Source organism: Anastrepha ludens, chromosome 4 (genome assembly GCF_028408465.1).
Source record: "Anastrepha ludens isolate Willacy chromosome 4, idAnaLude1.1, whole genome shotgun sequence".
In the NCBI taxonomy this organism is placed as follows: Eukaryota; Metazoa; Arthropoda; class Insecta; order Diptera; family Tephritidae; genus Anastrepha; species Anastrepha ludens.
The window spans coordinates 99,070,664-99,098,330 of record NC_071500.1 but is presented as its reverse complement, the minus strand read 5'-3'; positions in this window follow the sequence as shown (position 1 = coordinate 99,098,330).

Genomic DNA, 27,667 nt, shown 5'->3' with positions numbered 1-27,667 from the left:
GAAAAATTGATAACAAAACTAATTTATCGATAAAAAATAGTAATAAATCGTTATTAAAAATAAAAAGCCGATAATTAAAAATAATAAATCGATACAAAATAGTACGTTTTTATTTTTTATAAAGCCTCATATACAGAATAATTTGTTCAATTGCACACGCCGCTTAAGCGAGTAGAGTTATGCAGTTACCGCGTATGTGGTGTTAACCTAAAATTTTTAATATATCTTACTTTTCAACATGTATCTATGGGGGCGCATCTGTAACATATACTTAAATTTTTAGAATGTATATATATGCAAAAATCATGTTAGGCCTCTGTGAGTGTCTTTTATATGCTTAAAAATGCCTAGAATAATTATTCCTTGGAAAAGCTTTTACCCAATCTTTTTCCAATAGGTGGCGCTGCAATCGAAATACTTCTAAAGTTCGTATTACTGGCCAATTTAATTCTCATGTAGAATATATAGTAGTTATGCGAAAATACGAAGGCGCTGAAGTTGATCTATTTTTAAAAAATATGTTTAAAGCTTGATGTTTGCATACGAAAATTGAACTTAGTTAAGGAAAATAATATTGTATAATAATCCCTGCATTATCGTAGTGGAAATAAAAATGGCTATCATTCATGGGAGTGAGACTGCTTTGTGCTTTAAGCTCTTTTTATGATGGAATGATGCAAATAAAGTAACTTTAAAGCCTAGCTGGTCCAAAACAAAACACTGTCTATTGTTTCTCAAAGTTGAATTTATGTGCATTGTGATTCATATGCGAAATATGCAAATACATTTTTTGTATACTCGACAGATGGCACTCGTATAGAGATATTTTTAAAATTATATTTACCACGTATTGTTAGTAGTTAGTTGAAAGCTCCCAAATAAAAAAAAAACGTGTATCAAACATTCGTAATAAACCCTAGTAATAGTAAAAATGGTTGTCATGCACAAAAAGTAGCTGTAAAGCCAAGTAAGAAGTCAATAACACAACGCGATTTTTATTAGGTATGTAAAAGCAGGTGATGAGTCCTAAAATGTCTTGATAGGTGGCGCTGGAGGCGGAATATTTCTCAAAGTTTTATATAGAATCCGATTTTCAGCACATACAACTTTCCGCTTCCCTCATGCAACATTTCGACCCGATTTTAATACTTTTAATTGTTTATTTAATATACTTTTATTTTTATTAAAAACAGTGTTTATTCAAAAAAAATATTGCATAAATCGGAGTTTGAAACCGTGTGCAAAATTTAAATGAACTCGCCCTATTTTCATCAAAACTTCTAACATTGTAATTAGAATTTAAAAAAAAAAATAGTACGCAGTTTTATAGTCCCTTAAATTTAATATAATGAATTGAATGTTTGAGGTGGCTCGGAATTATAGTTGATTTCTGAAAATTTTTACCCATCTACTTCCGCATTTTCTCCATATAAAAAAATCATACATTCATTATGCGCAGAAAAGAGCAGATATTTAAATGGAATTATTAATTTTTTCGTAAAATCTGTCCAAAACACTAGACTGCACATTTACCGAAAATGCATATATAGATGACAAAATAAAGAAAAAACGAAGAAGCTGATTGGCCGAAGTTAGGCAAGTGTGCAAATAATTGATATAAAATTAAATTAAAATATTCAATAAAAAAACTTGAATTCCTTGAATCAACTAATCAGCATCTAATGAATCGAATATCATGAAATTTTAACTGCTCTCTTTCTAAGGTGAATACTAACTGAAAAAGAGATGAACGCAATAAAACTGGTGCCATCGATGTGTTGAGCCCAGGCTGTTTGAGCCCATGTGTTATATGGGAGGGATGTGCAATAAAGAATTAAGGCAACTCTGCGTACACTTTAAATTATCTAGCATTTGCCCTGGAATACTACAGCCCCAGTACTACGTGATGGAAAAGAAAATTTATATAGCGAAAAATTGCGCAACTGAAATATTGAAGGCGCGGCAAAAAATGCGAGCTGCCAGCGAATGGCAAGGCAACAAAAGAAACGTCACAACAAGTCAACGCCCAGAGCGGTGCGGACCGGCAAGTATGTTGGTTCAGCATTTATACTAAGAGATCAGCGGAACTATCGAATCGCATCAGCCACATTAGGTAGTCAGTAGCAACAACAGTGCAACGTGGAAAAAGTTGAAGAGAATTAAGATGAAAATTATCAAAAGCATTCTTCAACCATCGCTGTATATGGTTTCATGCAACGGCAGCAAAATAATTCCGCTGACAGCAACTGCAGCAGCAATAACAACCCATTTATTGTTAGTGTTTAACAACAGCAATCGCTATGAAACAACAACACATGCATGTGCTTCATATGACGACAACTGCAAGGAAAACAAAAACACAAAATGAATAAATGAAGGAAGGCAAGCGGATGTAAGCTGGCAGGATATGAGAAGAATATTCGCAAAATAAATAAAGAGCAGCACGAAGAGATTACTCTCAAGCACAAACACAAACAGAAGCATATTTGCAAACGCACATGCATACATATATACATACATATACACCATTGCATACAGCATCGCGCCTTTTATTTTTGTTCTCATATTTAATTGGCTTTAAGGCAACCGGCAACACTGAAGTGATGTAAAGGGAGAGCAAAGTAAAAAATTAGTAGCGATTCAACTAAAGCTTAATTGAAAAGGTCAAGTATTAAGAATTTAAAGAGATTGAAATTTAATAAAGAACAAATTCTAGTTTTAGCGAAATTAAATTTGGAAAATTGAAACTACTTTTAATACTGTATTTCTGCCTATCTTTAAAGGAGTCAACCCGCGTGAGCGCTGCTTTTATTGTTTGCTTTATTTAGGATTTTTTTCTGAGAAACTAAAATAACTACTAAACTTGTTGACCTTCTGTTTTCGCCGAAAAATTTTGTTATTTATTTACACATCTACTTGGTCCTCTTCAAAGTAATCGCTCACACAGTAACTTTTTCCAAACCTTGCAGGGTTTCTTATATTCCTCTTTTTCTGTGTTTTTTATGGTGCTAAGTTCTTTCAGCGATGCCGATTTTCATCTCCTCAGTCATGGCAAATATCTGAGGCGGTTTTACACTGAGCAGAAGAGAATAAGAGTCTCAATACTACTTAATTCTTATTTTATTTTAAATTACGGTGACAAACGTAATTAATCGATTATAAAAATAGTAAATCGTAAATGGGGAAAAAAGTCAATAATTAAAAATACTTAATTAATACTTAAAAAGTATCGATAAATCAAATAAATGGGGTATCCGTAACATGACGAAAGATCGGTAACGAATGTAATTAATCGATAAGGGAAATAGTAAATCGAAATGAAAAAAAAAATTATTATTAAAACTAATAAATCGAGAACAAAAATAAATAAGGTATCTGTAAATTAAAGAAAAATTGGTAACAAAAATAATTAATCGATAAAGAAATACTTAATCCAAATTAAAAAAAAACAATCGACAATCAAAAAAAATAAATCGATAACAAAAATAAATAAAGTATCTGTAAAATGGGGAAAAATCGGGAACGAACGTAATTAATCGATAACACAAATAGTAAATCGATATCAAAAATAAAGATATCGATAATTAAAATAAATAAATCGATAACAAAAATAAATAAGCTATCTGTAAATTGAAGAACAATCGGTAGCAAAAATAATTAATCAATAAAAAAATAGTAAATCGATGTGAAAAATAAAAGTCGTTAATTAAAAACAATTAATCGGTAATAAAAATAAATTAGGCATCAGTAAAATGACGAAAGATCGGTAACGAACGCAATTAATCGATCACAAAAATAGTAAATCGATATGAAATCTAAAAAAATGGATAATAAAAAATGTATAATCGATAATAAAAATAAATGAGGTATCCGCAAAATTACCAAAAAAATGATAACGAAAGTAATTAATCAATAACAAAAATAGAAAATCGATTTGAAAAATAAAACAATCGATAATTAAAATTAATAAATCGATAACAAAAATAAATGAGGTATCTATAAATTGAATAAAAATTGGTAATAAAATAGTAAATCGATATCGATAAAAAACTAGTAAATCGATATAAAATATATCGAGAATCAAAAATAATAAATCGGTACTTAATTATTATTTTATTTCAAATAGTATACTACCAACAATCCAAAAATTAATTACTTATTGACCCACTTTTCAATACTTCGAAGTCATACTCGCTCTCAACTGCAGGCACACGAAAAACCCTCTAAAGCACCTATGCCAGTAACCCATACAGGCCAAATATTTGAAGAAAATAATTTTTTTACTCATTCAAGACTTAGTTAAAAGAAAAATATATATCAACTAATTCTTTTAATGAAATTTATATTGGCATCTGTAGGGACTATGTATCCTGAAGTAAATTTTTATTTTATTTTAAAAGACTTCTTAAGTCATAAGAAAATCCCGAAATCGCCAAATCAACAAATACTGCTAATATTAACACCTTTGGGAACTATACATCTCAGAGTAAATACTTTTTTTTTTTGGAAGACGTGTTTTTCTGCGATAGAAGTATTAAATCCAGCAGTAACTGTCATTAGGTATATTCAATTTGTATGTTAAAGAAGCGTACGTATTGCGGAGTCTGCCTTCGCAACAGTTAACTATCCCCTTCTCTTGCTTAGATCTCCTTTTATTAAAATTAATGCGTTATCATCGTTCCAAAAAAAATATTCGCTGGCCCACTTTCCATCCCATGAAGCTCACACTCTCTCTCAATCGCAGGCACACGAAAAAAATTTACCCAATAACCGATGCAGCACAAATATTTGCTGAACATAACTTTTTTTCCTCATTCAGTGCCTAGTTAAAAACCAATATCAATTCATGTGGAGCTCAGTCAATTAGTCGCGTGCAAATAGGGTACAAGGTACTCATATCATCAGACTTGCTGATAAAATAACAAATAAAATATATAAGAACAAACTAAATTAAATACCAATGAGCCAGAGAAAGAGGTCAAGCATTTTTTCGTTAAAAATGAATTTTTCATCATTACTTGAATGGCGTGCATTCGGTAGTTGAACGACATTGGAATTTAACTTAATAAAGCATATTGAATTTTTTATTATCGAAAATTTGTATATATGTACTACACTTATACATACATGCATACATATTTTCGGCTATTTGCACGATGCGGTCATCGCTATTTTTAAATGTCGCTTTATTCGATTTGAGAGAAATTGATGTAGGGCATGGCAGCTGTTAAGGAAAATATTTGCTTATGAAGATGGATATTTTTAGGTCAACTGCAAGTGATAAGTGCATAAATATAAATATATTATTATTACTCAACTTGACTGTGCAAATTTAAATGTGATTTTAAGGTTGAAAAAAATAGAACATTTTTAACATTTTTATATTTCATATATTTTTTAATATGATAAAGAGGTGCCTAGATTGTTTCGGAAAAACATGTATGTAATAATAATAATATATTACAAAAAACTATTTTGTTACAAAAAAGATTCAATTATACTCGAGAATTGATTAACTCCCTTTTCGTTTCAACATAAATGAATTTCACTGGATATAAATTGTTATTTATAGGTAACCACAAAAACCAATAAGCTATTAGGTAACAGCAACCGCAAAGTATATTCGTTCAACTTATTTAACTTAGTTAGCCGGTGTATGTAAAGGACATGTCAGTAGGTGCGCCCGAACTATAAGTATGGCAAAGTATAGCGGCCATCTTGCTGAAATTATATATTATACATATTTATAATTGGCGCCTACACCCTTTTTGGATATTTCGCCGTGCTCCTCCTCGTATTTGTGGTGTGCGTCTTGATGTTGTTCCACAAATGGAGGGACCTACATGTTTAAGCTGACTCCGAATGGCAGATATTTTTTATGAGGGGTTTTTTCATGGAAGAAATACTTTCGGAGGTTTGCCATTGCCTTCCGAGGAGCGACCGCTATTAGAAAAAACCTTTTCTATATTTTTTGGCTTTCATTAAAACTTCGGCTGCCTAATCTGGCTGCCATTCTGGAATTTAGTCTTAACACTTTACCGCGGAACGCTACACAATTCAACAACGCATGAAATAGTACAAATTGATTATAAAACTCAGTGCTCTATTTATCAAATGCTCCTTGAGCTGAATGCAATTTATGGCCTTGATTCTGCAAGCTGCACAATGCGTCGCTTAATTCATAAATACTTAGGCCACGAAATCGGTGGCTGGTGAATTAAAGAGTACCTGGACGTCAGAGCCGCGCGAAATCAATGGATACAATTTTTGTCGTTTGGGACAGTGGGCGTGCAAATCCAAAATTGCACCTGTCTGATACCTGAAACTTCATCCGCATAATCTTCAATTAACTTGCGAGCTAAGCTCCAACAACCACAGATAGCATCGTTCGAGTAATTGGTGGCTAACCCTAGTAGGTAACTAGCTGATATGGTTCAAGTAGCTGACTGGCACTTCTCAACTGATACAACCCACGGCCACATATGAAGATGGGACTTAGGTTGGCGCACTGCCCAAGGCTGTCGAAGAAAGGAGCTCCCAGTGACCTCAATTAACTGGCGGCCAAACCTGGAAATTCACAAAAAAAGTATTCAACAGTCTCTTTCTCTGAAATGTTCTCACAGCTTTTGTAATGAAGCTTAAATGGCAGGCCCAGCTTTTCTGCGTGAATACAGCAACAAATTTGGAATTGAGCGGCGTGCGATCCCCAGGACTATCTACGTCCTGCGTCTATTGTTCTGGCGCCATAGGATTTTCGAAATAGAATGTGAAGAAATGGAGCTCCATCTTACCTGTGCTTTCCTGAGAAATGAGTTGTGCCATTCCTCTTTAACAACAGTTAAGGAGAGGCCGATGACCGGATGGGAGATCTTTGAAACTAAATCAGTCGACCGCTATCTGGGAAACTCATCAGTAATTTCCTTTCCCTCTATATTCCTATGTCCTCGAACCCAGATCAGAGAAATGTTACCTGCACATCCAAAAAATTGCATCTCCTTATATGACCGAAATAACTCGCAGTGATCTCATCTGGACTCAATTGAAGCGAAACGCAAGCGATAGAAATATGTGGAAATCATTAACTTTGCCACTATGCGCTACATAATCGGCGCTTAAGCAAATAATAACAATAATATAAGTTGGCCCATTTGGATCTGCACCATGTCGTCGCCAGAGCCTTGAACGCAGCTTGACTATCGGAAAATATGTTGATATCTCCTTAACTCCCGTATTCCCTAAGCATTATGCATTCCCGCAGGATCGCAAATACTGAACACTAACACTGGCTTTATGAAAAAATCTTCTTCAGTAATCAGGTCTCTTTCCAGTTAAGTGACTTTGCAAGCAAGCAGAATTTGCTAAATTACCTCTACTCTCCGCAAAGTTCACTGTTTTGCATAGATTTTGGTCCGGCGGTTGTATTGACACTTAATACTTCGAAGACGCGCCAGGATTTATTTCCACTATTATCCAAAAATGTCCCACTATGATACGTCACAGCGGGCCGGGTACCGCAATTTGTCGTCTGAAATTATATTCCACATCTGAAAGAAATGTCGCGAGTATCACTCAAACTGTGCGTTTCAATTAATTTCAAAGCACGCACGCTCTTAATGAAGTACCCTATATAAATCGTATAATATCAGTGGCAGGAATTTGAATGGAGTGAATTTGAGTGCAAACGGAATTTAGTGCAATGAAATATTTAAGCCTGCCACTAAATTTGCATACCCTTAAACATACTCGTGACATATATGCGTACGTATATATGTATATATATTTATGTACGTATATATGTACGCATGCATGTGCTCGAAATATGTGCTCTCACTTGACCCACTGATTGATTTGCGGTGATACGCAAACTCTAATGCTGTAGCTGTGGAATGCAACAACAAGCAGCAACACTTTTCGCACATATCCATACACACAGAAATATTTACGCATAAATCTGTATCTAAGTACGTGTGTGTATGTGTACTCGCAAGTATTTTACGCAAATTTGTATTGTATAGAATTTAATGAATTGCAAATTTACCAAAATCAAAATAACAAGAAGGCGTAAAAACATTTGCTAATAAATTACAATGGCGTGCGCACAGTGGTTCTGTTGCATGAAGCTTAGTTTTATATTAAAATAAAATTTAAAAAATATATCAGTTTTCAATCTGAAATCCAAGTGTTCCTGAGGAAATATTGGGTGGTTGAATAGTTGCTGAGTTGCGCAAGCCTTTGATCTTCGAATTATAAGCAAAATAGCTGCCGATTCTAGAGAAGACAAAATACATAATTCCTGTAAGAGTTTTACTTTACTGTACTTTATAAAAAATAAATTTATGTTTATTATAAATTTTTTGGGGACATTTTTTTTTTTTTTGAAATTTTTAAAAATTTAATTTTTTAATTTTTTCAAATTTTTACACTTAAAATGATGGAACTTTGATTTCACTTTGTAGATCTTTTTCCGATGTTATTGTAAAGCGCTTTTCAGTAAGAGCGCTCCAACTTTTTTTTTGAATAAAACACAAACGGTTTGACTTTTTTAACAATTTGTTTTTTTATTATCGAGTTTGAACATATACATTTAAGTATGAAATTCGATTTCTTTTGCATGACCACCGCGTGCACGTTTTACGAAGTCCAATCGTTGAACCCAATTTTCGACCACTCTTTTGCATAAATCGGCCGAAATTCCAGCAATTTCGCGTTCAATATTGGCTCTGAGCTCACAAATCGTCGCCGGCTTGTTACTGTAGACCAATGACTTCACATAACCGCAAAGAAAATAGTCTAGAGGCGTCAAATCACACGAGCGCGGCGGCCATTCGACCGGTCCACTTCTGGAAATAATGCGCTCATCGAACTTACTCTTCAACAAATCAATTGTAGCGTGTGCTGTGCGGTTTGTGGCCCCGTCCTGTTGAAACCACATGTCGTCTAAGTCCATACCATTCAATTGCGGCCGAAAATAATCGTTTATCATGTCGCGGTATCGATTTCCATTCACAGTAACGTGGCGATCGTTCTCGTCAACGAAAAAATATGGGCCAATTACGCCGCCGGCATGTAAACCGCACCAAACAGTGATTTTTTCGGGATGCAACGGTGCCTCATGAATCACGTGTGGATTGCTTTCTGCCCAGTAACGCATATTTTGCTTGTTGACAAAGCCATTGAGCCAAAAGTGAGCTTCATCACTGAAGATGATTTTTTGGAATTATTTGGATTTAAAGTAGCAGCAACAGAACGATTATTTTCATAAAAAATTTGCACAATTTGCAATCGTTGCTCAAGTGTGTAGCGTTCCATGATGAAATGTATACTAATGAAGTTTACAAATGACAAGCGAAAAATAAAAAATATTGCGTCGTTCGCCCTCCCTATCGGAAAAAAGTTGAAGCGCACCTATTGAAAAACGCCTTATTTCCAAGGCAAATAAATTCCATAACTTGCATTGAATTGGATTTTGCGAAAATGTCAAGTATTTGGTTTTTGATGTTGAAATTTTTATATTGATTTTTCACAGCGAATTCGCTAATTTTTCGAAAGCTAGTAGCAGCCGCTGCAGAGAAGATAAGCTTAGCTTACAATTTTGATTGCTCGTCCTAACTTTAATCCTCGCCCCGCCCCTCTGATATAACCTCGTCCGTTATAACATTGCGAAGGATGGGACTCACACTATATCTCCTTGTCTGGCACCAGCTGCAGCGCCACAGATGTTTAATTTTTTATTCTAATGCATGTGCTGTTGTTCGTGTTCAGATTTGTATCACATCCGTAATTTTGCCGCTTGGTGGTAATAGCATTTTTTTTTGGTAATAGCATTTAGAACTACCCTGTTGTTTTTGTTGTTATAGCAACAATATTAAAGAGTGCAATGTAAATCACCGATCGCCTTCGTCTTGTTTCAACAGGTTGGATACAGAGAGACAGACGGGTGTTAGATGATTGGGTTTGATGCCTAAAAACATGTAAAAATGTGGTTGGACTCCAATGCCGTATTCGGGGGTCTCGAGCTTAAGAAGGTAGTAAGGGTCTCACGATGTCTGTCCAAATATTACGTGTCTGTCTAAACACTTCCCGGTCCAGTAGTCGTCGATTCGTCCTAGTTCTCGTCAGCGAGGTTGAAGAGGTGCCTCCTGATGCGCTTGGGCGGCAGCTCTGGCTCCAGCAGGTGTCTACATGGGTGAGAATTGCAGTGTCATCCTAGCAGAAACTGTTTGCTGAGCAGTTTGTTGTGCCTTGTTCCTTCTTGTAAAGGTAGCAACTGTGCCTCGTTATGTAGGTATTGTAGAGGGGACATCAAGAGACATCCCGTCGCTGTACGAATAGCAGTGTTTTGGATTGGCGCAGCGTAGTTTAGAACCGGTCGGCCAATTGCCTTAAATGTCGACAGCAACATTTCTCGGCTAACGATTTGAGGTCCTTGTTGCGGTTTTGGACTTTAGTAGCAATTGCGATTGTGTGCACGGAGAAGGAGAACAAACTGTCGAAGGTTACTCCCAAACTTTTGCGGTTGTTTACAGTCGGAATTGGTGTGTCGTTGACTTTGACTTCGAGCTGCAGTTTGATCTACTTTGTCCACGGGGTAAAGAGGGTCGCCGTGGACCTTTTGGGAGAAAATTGTAGACTCCTCGCAGTGATAAAGCGATAAAGATGGTTAAGGTAATCGTTTATTTTGGCGCACAGGCGATCAATGTCATTGTCTGACGCCATTATTGTGCCATCGTCAGCTTAGAAGTTCAGGTAGACTCTTTCTGGTGGCTGGAGGAGCTTCAATTAATAGAAGTTGAAAAGCATGAGTGAAAGGACACCACCCTGCGGAACACCTTGCTTTGTCTTCCTTTGTTTAGAGATTTGGTCGACACTCCCGCCAGGGTTGAAGAGGTGGTCTGCTTACTATCTGAGTGGTCGACACTCGTCAGTAATATTTCAAAACCAAGAACTACCCTGTCGAATGATTTAGTTAAGGCTACAAAACATAAAAATACTGATTTGTTAAATTCGATGGCTTTTCTGCAATCTTTCGTGCTAATAATTGGTCCCAAACAGACCTTTGCACGTTGGTGACGGCAAGTATTTTGTTGGCTGGGTCATGTCATCCGAGTGGAAAAGAATGCCACCGACTCTGAAAGTACCAGCTGGAGGTGGCAGAGAAAGAGAAAGACCAGGTTGCGTTGGAAAGATCGCGCTGATAAGGACTTGATTTCACTTCGTGTTTCCAACTGGCGCCAGTTAGCATGAAAAAGAAGCGACTGGCGCGCTTTGCTAAACTCGGTCAAAACAGCGTAAATAGTTATCGGTCCAATCAAAATGAAAAAGAAATACCCAAACAGGCAAGCGATGGCGCGCGTAAAGGTCAAACTACAGATTTCCATCACTCAAAATCATATTTTTATTTAGTAGAAAAGTTATTCAAAAACCAAACAGAAGGATTCATTTTGCGCAGGATTAAGAGATTTATAAGGACAAAAGTCAAATATAAAACAAGAACGAGCTGAAAGTGAAATTTGCCGGGGAGCAGGTGTCTACGATTCGCCTCAAAGCCCATTTAGTCGAGAAATAAGTTTCGCATGTCAGTGGGTACTCGGGATGCCAATACTGGGATCACGGTATTTTTTAACCGGATTTTCTATCTGGATCACATAAAAATTATATAAAAAACTCAATTTAGTTCTGACTTTATCATTTCAAGATTAAATCGGGAGGCATCCGGAAAGATCAATCAGAAAGCCCCTCCTTCGTTTTTAAGTTTTTCTGCATCCAGCTTTCTTCCGCATACCTTAAGTTACTTTCTCAGATTCATTAATTTTACGCGACCTGTACATCCTAGTTCAATCAATTCGGCACCAAAAAAAATTTTCTTTCACCATTTTGATTTAGGCATCTTGCTTGAATAGCGAGAAAAAGGAAAAATTGTGTCTGCCATTTTGTTTAAATAAAATTTATTTTGTTGTCTTACTCCTAGCAAAATGATGGCGTCAAAATCTGCAAGAGCAGAAATTCCCTGCAAAATCAAGAGTCTAAATGGTGATGGAAAAACAAACGCCTTGAGCCTTCCTTATAGCCCAGACAGACAGTGGCGTTAATCGGGATTAACGACTTAATTCGGACTTTTTTCAGGAATTAAGTACAACTAATGCGGATTGGCAACTAGACTTAATTCTCATAATTTAAACGGATTAGGGGAGTTTTCGGTGGCAACATTGTCGAAAAATTACAGTTAATATCTGTTGTGTATGAAAAATAAACAAGCTTTTAAGGAGAAAAACAAGAAAGACTGGATCAAATGTTTTTATTTTCTAAATTTCGAAGCAGTTTGAGAAATTGCAATTTAAGATTTCTTTTATATCTATTGGGGAATAAGTTTGTAGCGTTTTTACCGAACAAAAAATAATAAGTTAGTCAATTATATATTCGCTGTTTCTGTTTACAACCTCTTCCCACCTCTTGCCCAATTTTTTGATGCCGTTCCGCCCAAAATCGCCTGGTCTGGTTGTTGAGCCAGTTTTTAAGGACATCTTTAAGGAAGGAACATCTTCGACAGGAAGAGAAAAAGATGGTAAGTGGTCGGTGCAAAGTCCGGAGAATACGGCGGATGCTGAAGGACCTTCCATTCGAACTCTTGGAGTGCGGCTTTAACAACATGGGTAATATGAACACTGGCGTTGTCGTCCTTTCAATCGATCTTTGTTGACCTTTAACATTCTTTTAGAGCATTCCCCAGTCCCCCCAAACACATATCATAATCTTCTTTGGATGAAGATCCAGCTTGACTCTCGGCTTTGTCGTATCTCCTGAAGCCACCCTCTCCTTTCCTTACTTCATATTGATGTATAGTCACCACTTCTTTTCTACCGTGACGATTCGGTACAAAAAGCGCTGTATATGACCGCGTATTGCTCGATAGCGAGCGAGAGGCTGAGAAGCAATTCGAAGGCGATTTTCTTTGTTTTTTTTTCGTTGAGATCGTGAGGCAGCCATGCTCCCAATTTTTTGGTAAATCCCAATGAATGAAGGTGATTTAAAATCGTTTTATGATCGCAACTCATTTTTTCTACCAATTCACGACTGCTTTGGCGACCGTTCTCCTTCAAAAGTGATTTGAGACGTTGTTCATCGAATTCAGAAGACCTCCCGCTGCAGGGCGTGTCATTGACGTGCCATTTTTGAACTTTGAAAACCATTTCCAGGCTGTTGACCTACCTATGATACCTTCTTCATACATGTCGCAAATGTCCCCAGCTGCTTCGGCAGCTTTTTGATCTCCATGAACTTTCCAATAAGCAAATCAGCTGTTCACTAATACACGAAAAAACCACCTGTCACATTGCAATTTTAATCAGCATTAACTGCGCCGGTAATCGCGATTAACGCCGCCATCTATCTGGTCTATAATACACTAAAAAATTTATAGGTGCAAAATTTGCTCGCAAATTTGTTCCTTATATTTTATTCCTTGTCCTTATACTTTATTCTACTTCAGTAATTTCGAATTACGCAGCACTAAATTAATTATAGTCAAAATTAATCACACTAAATTATACTAACACATACACATATTTCACACACATTTATCAAATGAACAATTATTAGAAAATATGTATTTAGTAGGCATATTGCGTTAACGTTTGAATAGTTCAAATATTTTCGCAAGCAGCTGCTGTCAGTTGGCCACAGATGCATGAAACCGCAAGCCTAAATACAAATTTGAATGAATGTTTTTATTTGTATGTACGCAAGTAGATATTCAATAGCATGAATTATTTAATAATAAATCTACAACAGACAGGTATGTTTGTCACAAATTCTAGGTCACTGGAAAGCCGATTTTCTGCGTTGAAAATTCAGAGTAGTTATAAGTTTTTTGTGTATAAAGGATGCATTGTGCAATAAGAGGAATTGAAAAAATGTCTTTGTACTTGGTTGTATATTTATGGATTCATATATATCTTATTGACATTCCTAAACTGTGCTACATTTTTAGCACAACCGTAAATAATTATATTTAATAAATCACTGGCTTTTGGGGAATTTTGACATAATTGGAAAACATCTTTTATCATACCACTACATAAGTCTTGAGGCAAAAGTCTCTAGTATACTTAAACTCTGAACTCTAAACTCTTTAAAAACTTGGTTCATGATTTGATTATCTTCCAAAACTCAGACCTCATATCGCCTTATCAACACGGGGGTTATATACATCTAGCAGGGCAAAAACTGCGCTATAAACAAATTTTATAATAGGTCTATTTATAAGTTCGTGCGGTTTTACAACAGATGGCGTAACTTGATTATTATTCCATCGATCCACATTTCCAAACATTCATTGGAGAGCTACTGTCGTAAGGCACAAACGTCAGTATAAGTTTTTTATTTGAAGCGTAAACAACAATATTTTTACCACACTTGAAAATGTCGAATTTCGTGCCAAATAATGTGTTTTTGCGGGGAATTCTTCTTCATTATTTTAATATGAAGAAAAAAGCAGCCGAAAGTCATCGTATCTTGGTGGAAGTTTATGGTGAGCATGCTCTATCTGAGCGAACGTGCCAGAAGTGGTTTGCACGCTTTAAAAGTGGTGATTTTGGCTTGGAAGACGAAGAACGCGAGGGTGCGCCGCCAAAGTTCATGGATACCGAATTGGAGGAATTGCTCGATCAAGATCCGGCTCAAACGCAAGAAGAGGTTGCAAAAACTTTGGGAGTTGATCAATCAACCATTTCCAAACGTTTAAAAGCCATGGGAATGATCCGAAAGGTAGGCCATTGGGTGCCGTATGAATTGAAGCCAAGAGACGTTGAACGCCGTTTTATGGCATGCGAACAACTGCATCAACGGCACAAAAGAAAGGGTTTTTTGCATCGAATTGTGACTGGCGATGAAAAGTGGGTCCATTACGACAATCCAAAACGTCGGGCAACGTATGGATACCCTGGCCATGCTTCAACATCGACGTCGGCGCAGAATATTCATGGCCTGAAGGTTATGCTGTGTATCTGGTGGGACCAGCTGGGTGTTGTGTATTATGAGCTACTGAAACCGAATGAAACGATTACGGGGGATGTCTACCGACGACAATTGATGCGTTTGAGCCGAGCACTGCGAGAAAAACGGCCGCAATACGCCGATAGACACGACAAAGTTATTTTGCAACATGACAATGCTCGGCCACATGTTGCACAAGTGGTCAAAACATACTTAGAAACGCTCAAATGGGATGTCCTACCCCACCCGCTGTATAGTCCAGACCTTGCGCCATCCGATTACTATCTCTTCCGATCGATGCAACATGGCCTGGCTGACCAGCACTTCCGTAATTACGATGAAGTCAAAAAATGGATCGATTCGTGGATTGCGGCAAAACCGACCGAATTTTTCACAAAGGGAATCCGTGAATTGCCAGAAAGATGGGAAAAAGTAGTAGTAAGCGATGGACAATATTTTGAATATTAAATTTGTAACCATTTTACGTCAATAAAGTTTCAAATTTCGAAAAAAAACCGCACGAACTTATTCATAGTCCTATTACATTGTTTATTAGTACTTAAACTTTATCAAAAAAATATTTTAATTTTTCTTTACAAAAATTAGTATATAAAAAATCACGTGACCCAAAGAACAATGAAAAAAAGATTCTCCACGGTCTGCATCATTTCCCCTTGAAATGTTGATTGATCTGTGAAAAAAATATTGTAAAATAAAGTCGTAGTCATAGTCAGTGGAGCCGGATTTTTGAATTCCGAAAAATGCAATTTACGACATTGTAAAAAAAGAATGCATTTTACGTAATAAATGTCACACTTTAATTATGTTTATAAAATTTTTCTATACAAATATCAAAAACTCGCTTCGACATACTATAGAGAAAACTCATTTGAATATTTTAAAAAGTATTAAAAACTATGTGAGTTATCATGCATACTGTGTCGGAAAAAGTAAAACAATTAATTTTCCGCTTTTCAATAGTTTTCTATGCTATGCCACTAGTTAAATAAAGCTATTTCCAGCATGCAACATTCATGCAATAAAGGGTTAAGGTGTGTCGAAAAAAATAGAAAACCAAATTTGAGCATTCCCTTTCCTCAGGCTGCAAATACTTTCTACGCACAAATGGCATACCTTAAGCTTTCCAATAAAATTTTTATTCATTTCAGATTTCTCTACCTCCACAAAAATAAAACACCCTTCCATAACCTACCTGCTTCTAGGTATTTCCTCAACACTCATTTCCTATTAGCTACTAAATTTCCACCGCATATTTATTACACTCGCAGGTCTCTACTGTTCACTGCTGCTTTAAAATTATCATCTGCTGCACTAATAAATTTTCGTAATGTTTTAAATTTCCGAGGATGCACTCCAAAGTGAAAAGCGCCGCCTGCAGCCGCATCCCTTAAAGAAATTTCACAATTCACATTTAACTGGTTGTCCTGCCTCGCCAGTTTCAAGCACCAATTGACATCAATTCAATTGCAATATTCTTCGCTTGCAGTTGTAGTGGAAGTCGTTGACTTGTTGTTGCTTTGATTGTCTCCTGCATTGTTTCATTGTCATTTTTGTTGTAGTAGTTATATTATCATTGTTGGTATTGTTGTTGCTGAGCGCGCGTGCTACCCTTCCCTTTTTTTTGCGCCTGCGGTCATTTATTTTATTATTAACGCGTAAGAGATCCGAATTGTTTTTTCTGGGGCGGAGTAGTGCAACAGCAGTAACTAATACATATTTACATACACAGATGCATGAAAATTGCTGCAAGTGACACCGAGTCAAGTGTTGCATCCGAATATCTTTGAGTGCACTCGCGTGTATGTGTGCTCGTTTACGCACTTGACCTATTATGCAGTTATTTTTCGGGCAATTTAATTCATTTTAAAATACAATCTTTTGGGCCATTAATTTGTGCTGCATCATTTTTATTTTCTACTATCATTTCAAGTGAGATTTGTTTGTATGTAATGCAAAGATAAACACAAAATAGTAAAAGCGCCACATATTCACAAAAAAGTTTTGACTGCTTATTTATACATATTTTTATTTCATTTACTAATTTATAAATGTATGGTTCATTCTATAGCAGATACTTTACTAATATCTTTTCACCATACAAAAAACAAAAAAATGTCATGCATTCGTACAACAAAGAAAATTCGCTACCCGACTCAACTAGAATTTTGAGCTACGCCTGAACTTTTCACTTTACTTACTCGAACACTGCAGCTTCTTCTGGGCTCACGTCTCAGTCATCAGCAAATCTGCCGATCAGCTCGCAATGAAGGACTACTGCATAAGCGCAACAAAATATTACAGCAGCGTTAACAACAAGTGGTGATATATAAATCTACATATAATCTCACCCATTTAGAAATATGGTAGAGAAATCGCGGTCACAGCAAAAAAAAACTCATACCAAAATAATTCATAAAATATTTCGAACAATAAGAAAAGCAGGCTGGTATATACCAAACGACTTGATCCACAGAGACCTCAATATCGACACAATAGATGACACAATTAGGAAATACAGTATAAATACAGAAAATAGTATAATGCAACGTAATCTGAAGCAAAATTGAATACCTATTTATCTAATTTTGGTCAAAGAAGAAAGAATTCGAATACTTGAAAATACATAATTTTTTATTGTTTAAATTTCGCAGATTGTAATTTAAAAATAGAAATAAAAAAAATGTTATTCAAAATTTTTCGAATTTTCATACCTTTTGTAGGAAGTTCAAAACTCGGATTATAATACAATAGTATTTTTTTAGAATGTAGAATGTGATACATTATGTGCAAAAAGTAACGGGAATAAAACACAAAATAATTTTTTAATCATCGAAATTTATTTTGTCGCGTTCAAACTAGGCTCTTTTCGAAGCAATACACATAAGCCAACGATTAGTCCAGTCAGCAAAGCATCTTTTAAACGCTTTCGAAAAGATCTTCTTCAGCCTCTTCAGCGAATTCTTCTTAATGGCCTCTATTGACTCAAAGCGGCGTCGGCAGTGTGGCAATTTAAATTTTGGGAAAAAGAAATAGTCACAGGGAGCTTAATCCGGTGAATACGGTAGTTATTCGATGAAATTTGTTGAGTTGTTGGTCAAAAAGTGTTCACAATATGAGCCTTGTGAGATGGTGCGTTATCATGGTCCAAGATCCATGAGTTTTCTTTCAACAAATTGGGCTGTTTCCTACGCACGTTCTCTCTCAAACGTCGCATAACTTCTAAATAATATTCTTCATTTACCGTAGAACCATTTGGAATGAATTCCGAGTGCACAACACCATAATAATCAAAGAAAACGAGTAGCATGACTTTCACTTTTGACCGACTTTGATAAGGTTTTTTGGGTTTTGGCTCATGTGGGTAGCGCCATTCAGCCGCCTGTTGACCGGTTTACATGTCACACTCATATACCCAAGGCTCATCACCTGTTATGATGCGCTGGATAAACGTTGGGTCTGAATTCATTTGCTCCAGCATGTCTTCAGCCACCTTCTTCTTATGAATTTTTTGAAAGAAATTCAAATCTCTTGGAACGAGCCGAGCAGCCATGCGTCTTATGCCCAATTGAGGATGTAAAATGTTGCGAATTGATTCGTAAGACACGCTAAGGTCAGGAGCTATCTTCCTCGAATGAAGGTTTTCCAGCACCATTTCCTTGACTCGACGTTTTCATCCGTTGAATATGATGGGCGACCAGATTGAGGCAAATTTTCCACGACTTTTCGGCCCTTTGCAAAAGTATTATACCTCTCGTAGACCCGTGTACCGTGTTTTTGATACAGCACACTCGCCAAAGGCTTTCTTGAACATTTTCAACAATTCGGTACACGATTACAACCCATTTAAAACACAAAATTTAAGACAAATTCGATATTTTTATCCATAGAGAAAATCGCAGACCACACCTGCGGTTGACTGATATAATTAAATGCCAAACAACAAGTTAATTAACAAATTTCGCTCAAACTCTGCGACACTACATACAGAGGACTGTTGTGCCAACATCCCAGCAAAAAAAAAATTTACACATACAATTATGTGTAACGCGCCCTTTTTAAATGAACAATTCCCAATATTTTTTTGACAGAATGTACTTTATGACCAATTTCATTATTCCTCGTCACATTTATACCCCTTTTTTTGTTTGAAATTCTTTAGTTTGCGAATTTTTATTTTGTGAGCTCAAGTCGACATAGAAAAGCCCAAAACTTCTGAAGTCGAAATAGCGGCAATAATTTAGTTTGTACAAATGAATCACCTTCATCACCTAAACAGGTGCCAAGTCAACAAAAATTACAATTGTCAAGTCCAGCAGACCAAAATTACCTAAATTTTATTTGTAAATTTTATGTTGCAGAGTCGGTGCTTGCCTGTTTTACATATCACGCAAAGTCATTTATTCTACTCATTCTTCCCAGAAGCCACATGTGAATGAAATAATCATTTTAGTTAATATGAAGTACTTAATAGTAAAGACAGTTGCCACAACTCACTTTACACTAAAGACTGCCGCTTTCTATAGCAACCAATAAAGGAAATTTAATAGAATAAAAGAAGGAACTTTAGCAAAAGGAAGCAGATAACAAATAAAAATGTCTACAGCTACACGTGCATGACCAGAAAATGGCTATTTTTAGCAAAGCAGCTGGACACTCTTAGCAATTCCCTGGCTAAAAATAAGGGAAAAACCTTAAACTCAATAGTTAAATTCGTGCTCCGATTCTAAAGAATTCAACAGAAATTCACTCAATGCTTGTATTGCGACACTATCGCCAACCAACAAGCATCAATACAATTTCTTGCAAGCACATACTTACTCACATACATAGGTGTATATGTACATGCATGACCATCATTACGCTTCAAATGCGTACTGCCCTAAAGTTTGTCTCGCATATTTTACGCACCCAGCCACCTTGCCACTGAGGCAAACATCTCACTCAGCTACCGTAATGCGGCATTGAGCTCGTTATATTAAATACAACGTGACTGGCATACAAAATTTCATACTAGTTGCCTTTTTACTATTTACTAATTTTTGTTAGTCGAAACATTCCTAAACGTATCGCATTTTACTTTTTATCATTTTACTTATTTTTTTTTATTTCATTCATATTATTCGTCCTATTCCTACACGCACTTTTTCCCCATTTTGCTTCACGTTTGTACTTCCCTTTTGCTACCTCGTCTGAAGTAGGTCTCATGTGCGTACTCATATTAGCAAATTTGCTTTGAAAAGGAATACAGCAAGTCAGTGGCTAACTGTCAGGAGAGAGAGCATTGCTGGAGCTAGGAAGTTGAGGCATTTGTGTAAATGTATTTTTGACAGCCATTAGTGCTTGCTGGGCCGTAGAGTGGCGTAGGTTCAGCAGCGTGCGTTCGTGCGAAAGTCAAGGAATACTATTTTGGCATTAATTTAATTCATTCTTTTTTTCTGTTCAAGGACATGTCTCGAGAGAGGTGCAAATGCGTCAAATGTTTATTTGAGTGTTATGAATATGTGACCATCATCAAGTGTGGGCTTTTCTATTTCTATTATATTTTATTTTCGAATAAATTTCTTTCGCAAACTTTTTTCTTCATATTAAATTTCGCTGAAATTGAATACGGGTATGTATATATTTATATGCCTTGAAAGCTAAAGAAGTTTTTAGACTTATTGAATAATGGTGCTCTGGAGCCCAATTTCACGCCTCTAATGTGAAGGCAATTCAATAAAACTGAATGCAAACGTGGGACTGTTTTCATAGCAGTTACCTAAGATTAACTTAAAATTATCATATTTACGTATGGCACAGTTATCTTATAAAAAAAATTTAGTTTTTAAATTTTAGATTTGTGGTTATTATGAAAAGTAAAAAAGGGATAGGTTGTGGAGCCTCACCACCAATGGAAAGAATGGAACAAAGAACTAATTTTTTCGTAATGCTACCCTCTGAATTTGTTCTATGCCAAACATAATTAGTCACCTATATTTTCTTTTCTTGCTTTTTATTTCCCTTCATAAACATACAAGTTTTGTTATTTTTTATGGCGAATACGAAAGCACTTTAAAATTAAAAAATGGTATTCCGTAAATAAATAAATAGCAATAGCAAAGTATTATATTAATATTTTTTATTTTCTATATAATTTTTTGGGCATTCCTTTTTGTTACTGAAATAATGAAAATTTTCCTTTTGATTCATACAATAATTTACAAAAATCTAAAATTTCAAAATTAAGGCAGTTAAAATGAACGTAGCACAATGAAAGGGAAACAAGAAAAATATGAACCAGTATCAGTGCCAAATGCACCTCCCCGGTTACAACCAGCCGAAGTAATTTCACATTTTTTCGAAATCACAAAAAACAGGGGTTCGGAAACCTTGCAGTTAAAGCTGTACAGGGTCTGGCACTCAATGTGTAACCAATTAAAAAGGCCATAAATTTAGTGTGGAAAATTACTTTTATTCAATTCAAAGTAAAAAATGTGTGAAAATAATACAAAATCTATTCACTTTTGCTCGATATGACGACCCTTTGCCTTGACTATGGCCTTTAGATGGTCCACAAACGAATCGCAAACTGCCCGAATGGGACTTGCAGGTCCTTTTGACCCACTCGCGGACAATGGCTTTTTTCAGCGCCTCGAGACTGGTGAATCCTTTAGTCCGACTTCGCTCTCTAAAATGGACCAAAGAGATTAATCCATCGGATCCGCGTCTGATGAATTTGAGAGCCATTGTGTGGACGTTATGAAGTTCGGAACGTTGTTTTTTAGCCATTCTTGCTTCACTCGAGCTTTGTGAGACATTGCCAAGTCCTGTTGAAACATCCATGGCCTGCCAATGAAATGTTTGTCTGCCCACGGCTTCAAAACAACCTCCAGAATACTTTCCCGATAATATTTCGCATTTACCTTAACGCCAAGCTCGATGAAAACAATTGGGGAGCGCTCATTTGCGATTACAACGACCCAAACCATTACCTGTGGCGGTTGCTGTCTCCTGGTGACCAAACGATGACTCAAATTCTCGCATGAACGATCGGTCAAATAAACCCTATCGTTTTGGGTGTTTACGAATTGCTCAGTTTGAAAAATTTTCTTGTCAGTAAATGTGCAGAATTTGACCGCAAGCGAAGGAACTACTTCGCTCTCTCAAGTCTGACTTGTTGCTGCTTTGGCGTGAGATCAGACGCCTTTTGGATCTTGACTTTGAGATCATTTTGCAGTATGCGGTGGATGGTACGGTCAGATATTTTTAGTTCTTTCGCCATTTGGATGGGACCTTATCAGAGATTTCGCTCAAGTCGCTTCTTCACTTTTTTAACATTTCACCTGACGTTACAGTCTTTTGATGACCACCTCCAATTAATTAAATATAATGGCAAGTTGTGCAAAGAAAACGTTTCGTCGTCAGCAATTTTCGTGGTTGGCGACACAGTTCACATGAAGTTTAGAATTTAAGTAGCGGTATAGAATACCGTTCTCGCCGCTTCAAGCTTAGAAGTTAGCCTCTTGGCAGTTAACAGTTTCAGTTGTATCTTCCAACAAACTTTATTTATTTCATTTTTGAAACCTTATAAAACAGTAAAATTAGCATACGAACTAAGAAGCAACGCAACACCAGCAATAGGTGCTTTCGGTTAGTCCCAAAAATATCTCTGTTTCGCTTTGTTCTGCTGTGCAGTTTCTTAAACGAAGTTCCTATCCGATGGCACATAGAATCAATGCAAGGAAAAACTTATGCTGCTATCCTCCCTGCATAACTTGCAATTAGTTTAATTCTAATACCAAGACTAAAAGCTAAGCCCGTGTGCTTGCAAAGGGGTCGATGCTTTGCTGTGTAGGCATTTTACACAGGAAACATAGTTAATTTATGTCAATCTTTTAATGATACAATACTATTGTACAAATGGATTATATAAAACCCTAAAAAATAAAATGTTCATCCCACTCATAATCGACACACTTTAATATATTTACTTATGCTTTTGATTATTTAAAATAAGGTAATCTTCTAGTAATTATTTTACAAAAAAAATTATATGGCAACTATGTAAAATATTTCTTTTAAAAAAATACTTTGATTTTTCTACAATATTTGCTAAATAGAAATCAAAATGATAACTCTAATTAAAGTAAAATCATAGCAAACTGGATATCTTTTTCATGAACATGAAGCTCAAAACCTGCCTCAATTATATTTGTATGTTATTAGAGATGCATACATATTTGGAAATGGATTTCTTATTATTCAGCTTTTCTGTTTTTGTAGACATTTTACACTCCTTTTATGTAAATTAATTTAATTTTAAATTTCTAAAAATATGCTACATATTCCAAACATAATATTGCTCTACTGACAATAATTTCATTATCTTCTATGCCTTGTATTATAAAATATTATTCTAATCCTGTTCTCCACTTGATTCGTTTATTTTATTTGGCAAATGAATCTCCTATTCAATTATTACACAACATATCCATTTACTTGCTATCTAGAGCCATTAAATATATTTACAAACACTTAGTTGCATATGAATAGGCAAATACAGATTACATCTAAATGCACACAATCTGAATACCGTCGTACGTGGCGTATGCGTGACATTGCTGCACGCACAAACACTCGTATTATCTCACATTAGAGCTTTTGACTAAGCAACGCATTGGAATTCATGCCAGCGCTTAAGCTACACAAGAATGAGGAAACAAATGTAAGAAAATATGAAAACCCGAATTTATGTAAATTATTGATTTTATAAAATTTTAACATATAAAGTAAGGCATGTATGTAGCTGTATTGTATTGTATTGTATGTGTCCGAAGTTAATTATATGAATATTAAACTACAGTACATTTTCCTTGGAAGAGCTTTCAAAAGTGTAGTAACTAAATGAAATAGTTACTAGAATACAAATGATAAAATATTGCAATATTTATTATTGCCTAAAATATGGTAAATGTTTCTGTTGTATACCTACTTTCTTAGCCTTTCAAAGAATATTACCAAATTTGAATGTTTTCATATTTATCCAAAGAAAAATTTAACCCTACTAATGTATGTCCAGTAGAAGCAAAAACTATTAAAAAATAATATTTTTTTGAATTTTATATTTATTTGTTTTTTTTTTTTTTAATTTAAGAGGAAAAATTATTATTATTCTATTTTTCTTACATTAGGTGCATTTAGGAATAAAATATTATTTTAACTATCAGGTCAGTCCATAAGTTCGTGCGTTTTTTAAAGTTGTTTCGAAAATTAACAACAAAGATATTTAAGGTATTTATTAATCAATAATATATTCATTATTTACAATGTCTTCCAAACGTTTAGGCAAATTTTTAATTCCCTGCTCAAAAAATTTGTTTGTCGTTGAAGCCAAAATACGCTTCGATATCCCTTTTTATAGCTTCTTTTGAGAAGTAGTTCTTGTTACTCATATGGGATTGAAGTCCACGTAAAAGGTGATAATCACAAGGTGTAATATCCGGAAAGTATGGTGGATGCGACATTAGCTTCCATCCGAGCTCGTTCAGCTTGCCTAATGTTTGCCTTGCGGTATGAGGTCTTGCGTTGTCGTGGTGAAGCAAAACTTTGCGTCTATTCACTAAATACGGTCGATTTTTTTTAAGAGCCTCACTCAGGTTTGATAGCTGATGGCAATAATAATCAGCAGCTATCGTCTGGTTTGGTTCCAGAAGTTCATAATAAACAATACCGGCCATATCCCACCAAATAGACAGGAGAATCTTCTTGGGGTGAAGACCATCTCTAGGGGTCGGTTCTTGTGTTTCATCTTTATCTAACCATTGGCGTTTGCGAACAAGATTATTGTAAAGGACCCATTTTTCATCACCAGTAATGATACGGTTCAAAAAACTTTCAATTTGAAGCCGTTGCAGCAGCTTAGAGCACACATTCACTCTCTGCTGAAGGTTGGCGACGGGAAGTGTATGCGGAACCCATTTTTCCAGCTTTGAAACCTTTCCCAACTGCACCAGGTGCCTGTGAACTATTCCACGCGATGAATTTAACCTCTCAGCTATTATATTGGCTATCAAATTTGGCTCAGCTTCCACGAGTTCGAGCAAGGCGTCGGAGTTAAAGACTTCAGGACGACCAGCGCGCGGGGCATCCTCCACGTCGCAGTTACCACTTCGGAATTTTGAAAACCACTTTTGCGTAGTCCGTGAACAGTGTTTATTTCTGCAACAGCAGTTGTTGCATTTTTACCACTTCTATGCAAAAAATACAAAATATGGCTCTTATACGCGTTCGAAGATTCTATTTTATTTTTTAACAACACGTGCTTCTATCCGCGATTAAAATCACTTGTTGAATGCACAATGCATCAAAGAAAATATAAATAGCTCAGATATACAATATATATAATTATTTGTATGCAAAAATCGTACAAGAGTGAAATTATGGGTATAATACGCACGAATTTATGGACTGAACTGATAAATTAAAATAAATCGAAAAATGAATGAATTAAGGTGTGTTTTTCTGCGCTCTCAAAAAATTCGAAAAAAAATTTTTACCCAAAACCCAAGTCATGAAGGCGCAAATTTTACTGGCAAAAACAGTTTAAACACTATTGCTTTTTTCGGATTTGTAAAAATTTCTAATTATAAATAAAATCTGAGATTTTAATAAAAAGAAATGTAGGATCATTTTTAAAATAAATCGAAAAAAGTTCATTTTCGATAAAGCTTTGTAATTTGAATAAAAAACAATGACTTAAAAAAATGGATGTTTTTTCGCCCTCATTATTTGCAAAACAAAAACTTTTAACATATATTAAAAAGGAAAATCATGAAGTTGTAAACTTTGTTGCTAAATTCTGTTCAAACTCACATTTTTTTATTTCGCAAAATTTTTTAATTATAAACAAATTTAGAAGTTTTTTAAATCTGATAAAATTTTGAAGTTATTATAAAAAAATTAGAACAGTTCTAAAATAAAAAAAAAGAATTTAATGCTCCATAAAGTTATGTAATTTGAATAAATAAACTCTCTTAAAGAAATAAAATTTTTATTTATCTTAAAAATGCTTGCAAAAACAAATGTCTAATATAAATTTGATTCAATAAACGAAATACAAAAGCTTTCTTTTAAATAGCAATTACCTCACGTACAAAGGTTTTTCTACTAGCAAATATTAAATAAAAAAGCATTATTCAACAAAAAAAATGTTTTCCTTGACATTTTTTGATATTGAACAAATAGAAATGAAATTAAGCCATTTTTTTGTTTTTTTGGCTTTGACAAAATTAAAAATTTAAACGGTAAAATGCTTTGACAAATTCGAAAATCCTTAAAATATAAAAATGTGAAAGAGTAAGTGGCTATTATTTTAGAATAATTAACGGTCTCATGAGAGGGAATTTTTATTAAAAAAAAGGCTGGTTTAACATTTTATTTTATCGAAAGAATTAACCAATTCGTGTCCCAAACAATTTAACTCCCTTTTACTATTTTTTTACTTTCAAATTTACATTTTTACTTTCACCTTGATCAAATATTTATAATCTGCCTTTCCACTTGCACCGCTTCACTCCATTATATTACATTTCCCACCCCTGTACCAGCCTCACTTGCAGCACTAAATATACAAACTATTTTCTTACCACTCTAATTTCCCCTATAACTCCTGTTCATCGGCTTACATCTACTCAGGCACATCTTGCCTTTATTCATTTCCTTCTCGAACTAATGTTATTTTAATGTGCTTTCAATTGAATTTCTCGTGGCAGTCGCACACAGAAAGCTATTACCCACCCACCAGTTTGCTGCCAACGGCAAAACACCTCGGTGTGTGTGTATGCGCTTTAAAATTTCCAGCCGCATATGGCTTGAGCCTCTTGAGCCGTTCTTTGTCGTACCTTAATAGCGCTCGCACACACCATCACGCCTTGCTTACCTATTCCTCTAGAACGACAATTGAAAATTCAATCTATTCGTTTGCCCTAATCCCTGCCATTCCTGCCCACATGTTGCACTGCTGCTATTAAACGGTTATAAAAATGTAACTATCCACACATACGAATACTGCTACGAAACTTGCTTTCTTGCGTTCATTCTTTGTAACTTCAATGGCATGGCGTGACTGGATTTAAAGCGGAAAGAGACCATATTTCCAACAACTCTTGAGCACCTGCTATTACCCCACTAATGCTGCCCATCTTTGGCGCTTTTTGTGTGCCTTAAGCTGTCCAACAATTTGCCAAGAGAAAGCAGCAATGGCAACGTCAATGGCGTAATTTTTTCAAATCTCACTTGCTTTGCGTCACCGCTGGCTGTTTGCCATTCGAAACAGACAATTGGCGTTTTCTGCCACAAGCAATATTTTATGTATACTTCTCCACTTCCTTTTTTGGTATTTTTTCGGTGAATCTGTCATAATATCGGGGCTTGGGCTCGAATGGTGCACAGTGAAAGGCATATCACCTGGATCAATAAGTTGCCACCGTTAGGTGTCGCTCTAGGTCACCTGATTCGAGTACTGTTTTTGTTAGCTTACGGCATCTATGATTAACATTCCTTCCAAAATTGTATCGGCATCGCCTGACATTAGTAAAAGTTACGCCGAATTACGATTTCAGCTCAAATTTAATTTTTTCATAAACTTTTAGTTATATTAGTAAACAAACCTCGAACT